The following is a 9,354-nucleotide window of genomic DNA, read 5'->3' on the forward strand; positions in this document are numbered from 1 at the left end:
CAACTGAAAAACAGGCTAATTGGTCTGATAGAAAATGGTAGACTTCCCCAAGATTATGGTCCTTAGTCACCCTTTAAATGTGGAGCAAAACTCACCCATGTGGTTTAATTTGCACCCAAACAATAGCCACACCTCTATGGCAAACAAAGCCACTCCTAGAATAATCAGTCACATCAGATCTGGAAGATAGCATTTGCCCAGGATAGAGTTCAGAATGCAGAAAGGGACAGGAAATAAAGATCAAGAGAAGAGATGAGAAGGACGTGGTTAAAGTGTGAGTATTTTAATTAATGCCGTGAAACAAATTGTGTATCAATGGTTGCATGGAAAAATCAGTTTGCCTTGTAAACTTTCAATCAAATCACAATTTTTAAAAATATGAAAATTCAACAGCACACTGTTAAAGTATCAACAGGTCAAGAGAGAAATCACGATTGTCTCTTTTGTCAAATGCCAATAAAAGCACAATACACCAAAACTTACAAGATGCAGTAAAGGCTATAAATGCCTATATTAATAACTGTTCAAGCCTTCAGCACGTGAGTGGACAACTCATGGAACTCATGGAAAGGGGCACAGAGCTCTGGTGGCCTTGTGGGGGAAAAGTTGGGACATTCAAATCTCCAATTGGCAGCCACTCCATTGGCAAAAAGATGGGTAATTTATGACCTTGTGATTTACAGTCTCTGAAAACCCACTAGAGGGTCAGTTCTGAGTCAGTCTGACTCAACAGCAATGAGCTTTGCCAAAGGAATACTCTTATTCCTATCACAGAGATGCAATCAAAACCACAAGACGATACCCTGACATTCAGGGTATTAAGATTAAAAAAAAAAAATCAGAAAATAACAAATGTTTGCAAAGATGTAAAGACAGTGAAAACCTTATGCATTGCTGGTGAAAATGCATTTCAGCTTCTTGAAACACTAAAAAGAGCAGCTCCTTGAAACACTAAAAAGAGAATTCCCATACAACTTAGCAATTCCATTCATAAAGTATATAACGAAAAGATTTCAAAGCAGAGATTCAATCAGAAATATGTACACCAGTGTTCATCACAGAACTACTTACAATAATGAATTAAGTGGCAACAACCAAAACATCCAACAACCAATGAATGGATGGAGAAACAAAATGTAGGACACACATACAACTGAACACCAACCACTCTCAGAAGGACAAAAAGTCTTGATACAGTATCAACGAAATCTGAAGACATTATACTTAGATAAATAAACCAATTACATAAATACAAATATGACCTCACTTATATAAAAAGACAAGAAAAGGCAAATGTACAGAGACCAAAGTTTATTAGTAGTTACCAGGAACTGGAGGAAGTAAGAAAAGGAGTTAATGGTGAGGAAAAAATTACAATGATAAAGATAAGTCCTGAAAATCCTATTATAACTATTGTCAGTAAGTTGTAGACATGCAAAAAAACTGAACTGTAAAGGCACTGACTGTATGGATCACAACAAAGTGTGGTTAACTCTGAGAAGAATGGGAATTTCAGAACACTTGATTGTGCTTATGAAACCTATACTTGGACCAGGAGGCAGAGGTTAGAACAGAGCAAGGAAACACTGCATGATCAATCTGAAATTAGGAAGGGTGTACTTCAGGGATTCATCCTGTCCCCATATCTTTTGAGTCTATATGCGGAACAGATCATCTGGGAGGCTGGGCTCTACGAGGAGGAAAGCAGCATCAGGATTAGAAGACAACAACTTCAGCAACTTGCGTTAGGCGTATGACACAATCTTGCTTGCCAAAACTGAGGAAGCCCTGAGGAATGTGCTGCGGAAGGGCAAGGACTTCAGCCTTAAATATGGACTAAAGCTCAACATCAAGAAAACCAAGATTTTCATGACTAGGCCAACTGGCAGCATCATGATAGATGGTGAAGAGGTTCAGATTGTTAATAGTTTCAGGTTGCTTGGCTGCACAACCAATACTCTGGGTATCAGCAGCAAGGAAATCAAATGACAAAAAGGGAAAAGTCTGCTGTCAAGGACCTCTCTAGAGTACTGAAGAGCAAAGATATCAGTCCAGAGACTAAGGTGCACCTCATCCAGGCCATGGTCTTCAAAATTACTTGCTATGCATCAGAGAGCTAGACAATGACTAAAGATGATGGAAAAAGAATTAATGCCTTTGAGTTGTGGTGCTGGAGAAGAGTATTAAGTATACCACAGACTGCTAAGAGAACAAACAGGTCCATTCTAGAGAGGGAGAAATCAGACTGCTCCTTGAAAGCCAGGATTTTGAAGCTCTGTCTGACACACTTTGGGCATGTTGCAAGAAAGGTCCAATTCTTGGAGAAAGATGTTATGCTTGAAAGGGTGGAGGGACAGCACAAGAAAGGAAGACCCTGGATGAGATGGATTGACTAAGTGAGTGGGGAAATGGGGGTAGGTGTGTCAGAGACAATCAGATTGGCTCAGAACAGAGCAGGGTTCAGAACTGTTGTCATAGGGTCGCTATGAGTCAGAGTCAACTAAACAGCACATAACAATAATACAAAGGCATCCCCCAGATCTTTGAAAGGCTACTTCACTTTCACAAAAGGGCAACATGAACCAAAGAAATTCAAAGATGACTCACTTTCCTAAAAAAGGGGGAAAAGAAAAAGCAGCTTTGAGCCCTGGTTTGATAGTGAGAGCCACAGGGTCTTCAAAGCTGCAAGTGTCACTTCCAGGACACTACTAGTTTGTCTGGTCAGCTTCTAATAATCTACAGAAATTCTTCTGAATTCTTTTACTAACACCGCCCAAAATAACATTAGTTAAATCAATGTTACACATATGTAAATTCACATAATAAAAACTTTTAGGCAAAATAGAAAATGTGGTATTTTTAAATAAGCTATTTAAAAATTTGAAGTTGTTGTTATGTGCCGTCAAATCACCTGTGTCTCATAGCGAATCTAAGTACAACAGTCCCAAACTCTTCCCTATCCTGTGCCAATCTCACCATCTCCGACACACCTACCCCCATATATACCCCCATTACCCCAGTCACTGGGTCAATCCATCTCATCGAGGGTCTTCCTCTCCTGCGCTGTCCCTCCACCCTCCCAAGCATTACATCCCTCTTTCCAAGGACTGGTCCCTCCTTGCAACACATCCAAAGTATGTCAGACTTCAGAGTCCTTGCCTCCAAGGAGCGGTCTAGCTTCACCCTCTCCAGGACAAACCTGTTCGTTTTCTTACCAGTCCATGGTATATTCAATATTCTTCTTCAACACCACAGCTCAAAGGCATCAATTCTCCTTCTATCCTCCCTAGTCACTGTCCAGCTCTCTGATGCATAGCAAGTGATTGTAAAGACCATGACATGTATCAGGCACACCTTAGTCTCCAGACTGATATCGTTGCACTTCGGTACTTATAAGAGGTCTATAACCACAGACTTTCCCATCACAATACGTCTTTTAATTTCCTGGCTGCTGGTGCCAATAGCGTTGACTGTGGAGGCAAGCAAACTAAAGCTGTGCATAATCTCAATCTCTTCACCATACATCATGACACTGCTAATAGGCCCAGTGGTGAGAATCTTTGTTTTCTTGATGATGAGCTTCAATCCATACTGAATTTAATCCAACCTATTTAAAAATTTAAAAACCATCGTTGGGCCCTGATCTTGTTAGTATTCTGTACAGCAACTTTCTCTCAGTCCCTATTGCTTACAAAATAAAATCTGTAAGTCTTACACTTGTATTTATATTCTTTACAACATGTTGCTATCAAACCACTTGTTCTGTATTATCACACATTCCCCAATATATCTTACGTTTTAACTATACCACACGGCCTACATTTTTCTACCTCTGTGCCAAAATTAAGTTGCTCTTCTTTTTCCAAAAGACTTTGATACCAAAAACTAAACCCAAACATCCTGCTATTAAGTCTATTATGACTGAGGACAGAGAACTGCTTCGTAAGGATTCCAAGGCTGTAAATCTTCACAGAAGCAGGCTGCCACATCTTTCTCCATGGAGGAACTACTGGGTTCAAAGTGCCAATCTTTCAGTAGCAATCTGGTACTTTAACCACTGTGCCACTTATCATGGAGTCAGGGACCGCTGAGTCGACTCTGGCTCACAGAAGCTGTTTGTCAAACAGACTGAAATCCTGCCCTATGTGTTGCCACCCTCACATCTTCGCTGTGCTCAAGCATTTCACATCGTGTTAGGAGTCTTCCTCTCCTTTGCTGACTTTCTACTTTTCCAAGCATGATGTCTATTCCAAGTAAAAGACATGAAAACATGCCCAAAGTATACACCTCCTGAAAAGAGATGCCCAAAGGATATGAACAAAGTCTCACTAGCCTTGTTTCAGAGGTCCCCTGCAGCTGCTTTTCTTCTAAGACAAATTTCTTTCCCTCTTGGCCATCCTTGGTATACTCAATACTCTTCTTCAACACCACATTTCAAAAGTGTAGTTTTGGTTTTTTCCTTCAGTTTTCCCTATCCACTGTCCAACATTTCACATACATATGAAGAAACTGAACGTATCATGGCTTGGTTGAGGCACATCTTAGTCTTATAACTGACACTCTTGCTCTTCTGAACTTTAAAGAAGTCCTTTTCAGTAGAAGAAATGCCCAATGAAATACGCCATTTGATTTCCTGGCTGCTGCTTCTATAGATATTAATTGTGTAACTAAGAAAATAAAATGTTTTCTTTAGTGACTTCTTCAAGTTCTCTTTACAAGCAATGATGTGTCATCTGCATAATACAGATTGTTGCTCAATCTAATCCTGATATCAGGAAGCTCTGTTGGCGTACTCTGTAGAGAGCTGTGCTGCCATTCTCAAGAAAGTGCCTTTCTCTGGTGTTTTGAATCCAGCTATGGCCCCTCAGGAAAAAGACGAGCACTCTCCTCCAGTGCAATTTTGAGGCTGTCAAAAACCCACTGAGGGCCAGTTATGAGTAAATTCTGACTTGACAGAAACAACATGATGATAAATCTTGATAAATCTTGATGTCATTCTTCTTCAGACAGTTTAGCTGAATAAACAGAGTGAACAGATAATAATGGTAATAAGATACAACCCTGTCACACACCGTTTTCTTTTTGTTAAACCATGCGCTATAACTGCATCACTAGGTTCTCAATTTTTATATGACCTTCTAAATTCCACTTTATCAACAAGTTTCTTCTAAATCTTTATATGTAGAATTCTCATCTGTCCTGAACATCCATGTCACTATGAAGTAAATTTATTTCTTTTTTTTAACTTTTTAAAAAAAATTTTATTTTACTAGTTTTAATGAACATTTAGAGAGATTTTGGATTTCCATTCATTCATTGTTTAACTTTTTTCTCTAACCACCCCCCCTCCCCAGTTTGCTCCTCTCTTTGAAAAGCAAAAGATAAACTTCTTCGTTGGTATCATTTTTCTTATAGATTTGTGTGCACCTGGTACACGTGGTATATGTGTCCTTGTTCTTTCAATAAATTCTTTGAGAATAGACCAAAATCTTTACTAGCTCTGAATTCTCCCATACTATTTGGTCTGTATTAAGCATAAATACTTACATACCAAACTTTAAAAGTTGCCAACCAAGTACCCTTACAATGAATGGCTTTAAGGGCTGAAACTGAAATTTTACCTGTCCAACTCCTGTACTCCCCAAAATACACATTAACATGCAAACATACTCTTTTCTAACATTAAAGGGGATTAGCTTATTGTGAAATACAATCAATAAGACTAGCTGTGTTTGCCAGCATGTCATCCAAACAATAAACAAGTAATATATCTATTTACAGAGCTAAAGTAAATGCCTAATAAAAATGAATTAAACTCAAACCTAACAAGTCTAGTCCACCTCCATTCCTAATTGCTGCAGTTAAATATAACTCAGTGCCTCCTCCACAACTGAAACAGGCAATTTTTAGATCTAGACTCTGGGAACACAGCTGCCCTGCCCTTAAAAGGGAAATACATGTTCAGGTTCAAATCAAACTTCTCATACTGATATTGAGCTTTTTTCCTTTGAAAGACAAACACTGAGAAGAAAGAGAATTTTTCGTTTCAGGGCTGCTAATTTTTAATCAGTGTCAGTAAGTTTCAGAGGCCTGCTATTTCAGAAGTGAATGGCCAGTCTTGCTTCTCAGTCTGTTTTTAAGTGGAACCTCTGCAAAAACCTGTCCACTATGGGAGACCCTGCTGGTATTATCAGACACCAGTGGCACAGTTCCAGTATCACAGCAACACTCAAGCTATCATAGTACAGCAAACTAACAGCCAAGTAGCAAAGATCAATGACTACAGCCAGCATCAAGGAAATCAAATGTCTCACCACTGGACCAGTAGGCAACATCATGACAGATGGAGAAAAGAATGAAATTGTCAACCATTTCATTTTATTTTCAATAACATCTGTAGTTCTTATTTCATGGTCATTTAGTAGAATATACCTTCCAGCAGGTTTTCAGAAGTTGTAAATCTCCCAGGAGGAGACTGATTATCTTCCCCTGTGAGTCCCTGGTAGATTCGAACCCTGGAGAGTGCCACCTTTTGGTCAGCAATACAACTCCCTACAGACTAGGCAACTAGAGCTCCTTATTCAGAGTAGCAGCAGTCAGGAAATCAAGAGACAGGGCACACTGGGAAAATCTACTGTCAAGAACCTCTTCAAAGTGCTAAAGAGAAACAATGTTAATAAAAAAACTAAAATACACCTAATCCAAATCGTGGTATTTTCAATTAGTTTTTATGGATAAGAAAGTTGGACGATGAAGAATGAAGACTGAAGAAGAATCATTTCCTCTGAATTGTGATCTGAGGTTGTTGTTTGCCATCAAGTTGGAACCAACCCATTCTCGACCCTCCAGCAGGTTGTCAGAGGCAGTAAGCTGCACAGGAGGGAGACTGCTCACCCTTCTCCCACAGAGCATCTGGGGGATTCGAACAGCAGCACAACTGCAGTTTAGAAATGAGCACAGCTTTTTATCACTAGGCCACAAGAGTAGTGGTCTGGGATAGGGTCCTGAAAACACCATGAGTGGCTAAAAGAAAAAACAAATCTATGTTAGAATAAGTGCAACCAGGGTGGTCCATAGAGGAATGGATGATGAAATTTCATGTCACACATTGCCAGTAGGAATCAGTCCCTGGAGAAAAACATCATGTTGGGAAAGGCAGAGGGTCAATGAAAGAGAGAGAGATTCTCAATGAGATGGACTGAGAGTGTCTGCAGCAATGAGTTCACGCATGTTGGAGATGGTGCATGGCAGGACATGGTTCCACTCTATTGCTGACAGGGTCACTATGAGTCATACTTGACTCAACAAGACACAAAAATAACAAGCAGAACAAAAATAACAAGCAGAAACATGAGAAGGGGAGCTCTGTGGGAAGGAGTTGTTTTATGAACTTAAATGCATGCAGATCAAACCTACAATCTGTCCTGTGGAAGAAACAAGGGCAATCTCCTTCCTTATGAATTACTGCCTACGACAACTTGCTAGAAGGTACACAACAACAATTGTTGTTCTGAACCATCAAGTCAAAACTAACTCATAGCTGACCCTCTGGCAGATTTTCAGAGGCAGTAAATTGCACAGGAGGAGACTGACCATTCTTCTCCTGTGGAGCAGTAGGTGGTCTCGAACCATATACCTTAGGGATTGCAGTGCAGCTTCTTGCCACTAAGTTGCCAGAGTGTGTCAACTCTCTTTATCAAAATAGCAATATATTAAACAAACAAGCAAAAGCACCAAACTCGTTGTTGTTTGTATACTTACTTATAAAAGTAACCTGAGAGGACAGAGCAGAAGTGCCTCATTGAGTTTCTGATGCTATAAATCATCATAAGCAGAATGCCACATCATTCTGCAGAGCAGCTAGTGGATTCCAACTGCTGACCTTAAGGTTAGCAGCTAAGTGCTTAACTATTGTCATCCAGGGTTCTTTACTGAATGACATCCAAATGGCTAATTAAGAGGCCTTCCAAATTATTTAACTAGAGACTGAGAATTCCAAGTAGTGGACTTTGGCACAGGTAAGACTGTGAGAATGGTGCAGAATCTGGCAGTCTGACTCTGCTGTACAGAGGATCACTGTGGATAGAGTTGACTCAATGGCATGTAAAAACAACTGTATCACATCATAAAAAATGCTATTGCATAATTTTTTAAAAAAATATTACCTTAAAGATACTTAAACTGATCATTTAATAAAAATATTTTCTTATTGAACATTCCCTGACATTGCACTGTTCGGGTATTGTGAGTTAACAATGAAAAAGAAACAAAGTTCTTGTCACGCTCAAACTTACACTGTAAAGATAGAAGATACAAAATACTGGTCAAACTAGATAAATTATGAACTATATAATTTCTGAAAGAATCTTACTCAGGTTGAGAACATGTCATGAAGGAAATGAACAGGGAGCTGTGACTGGGACAGGGTGAGAAAGGGAAGGATTTCACAGACATCCCCTCTAAGATGATACATGAATTGAGGCCTGAGGGATGAGAAGGGCCAGGCACATGCTAGGAACTGAAGGAAGGATATCCTGATAGAGGGAAAAGCAACACAAAGACCCTGAGGTAGGAATAAGCTCAGTATTGTGAAGGAAGAGAAAGGAAGTCATTGTAACTCAAGTGTAATGAACATAGGTCACACTGGTTCAAGATGACGCCTGCCAATTATTATATAAGACCACGAATATAAAAAGCTAAAGAGCAAAGGTTTACACACAGATAGATTCATTCTTAGATGCTTACCGGGGTAGTTGGAGGGTAAAAATTGGTAAGTTCAATAAAAGGGAAAGCAATATACAATAAAGAGATGATCAGACATTAGGTAATCACTGTTAATGAATGTTATATAACAAAATGTACATGAATGATTGAATGAAAACCCAACTGTGATACATAAACCTTCATTTTTAAAAAAAAGCCATCTGAAAGGAAGATGTGGTCACAAAGAAGCAATCAGAAGTTTTCTTGTTGTTATGTACCATCAACTCGGAACAAGCTCACCAGTGAAACAGGTTTTCAGAAGCTGTACATCATGCAGGAGGATACTGCCCATCTTTCTTTCACATAATAGCAACTAGTGGGTATGAACTGCCTGACTTGGGTTAGCAGCATAACTCCTTACCACTAAGCCACCAGAGATCCCTAACGAGAAGTTGTTTTGTTATAAACACGTTATTCATGTGATTCCAAAAGAGCAATGAAGGAAAGAGACGCCGAATAAGCAAAGCTTTTCTGAAAAATAAAAATGAAGTGAGAGATAGCTCTCCCTGTTCTCAAAACCTACTACACAGCTGTAGTAACAAAACAAAACAAAAAACCCAAAAACAAACAAAAAACCACACATGGTATTAG

The sequence above is a fragment of the Elephantulus edwardii genome, unplaced genomic scaffold, assembly GCF_000299155.1.
Source record: "Elephantulus edwardii isolate Elephantulus edwardi_28Jun2011 unplaced genomic scaffold, EleEdw1.0 scaffold00022, whole genome shotgun sequence".
NCBI classification, from domain to species: Eukaryota; Metazoa; Chordata; class Mammalia; order Macroscelidea; family Macroscelididae; genus Elephantulus; species Elephantulus edwardii.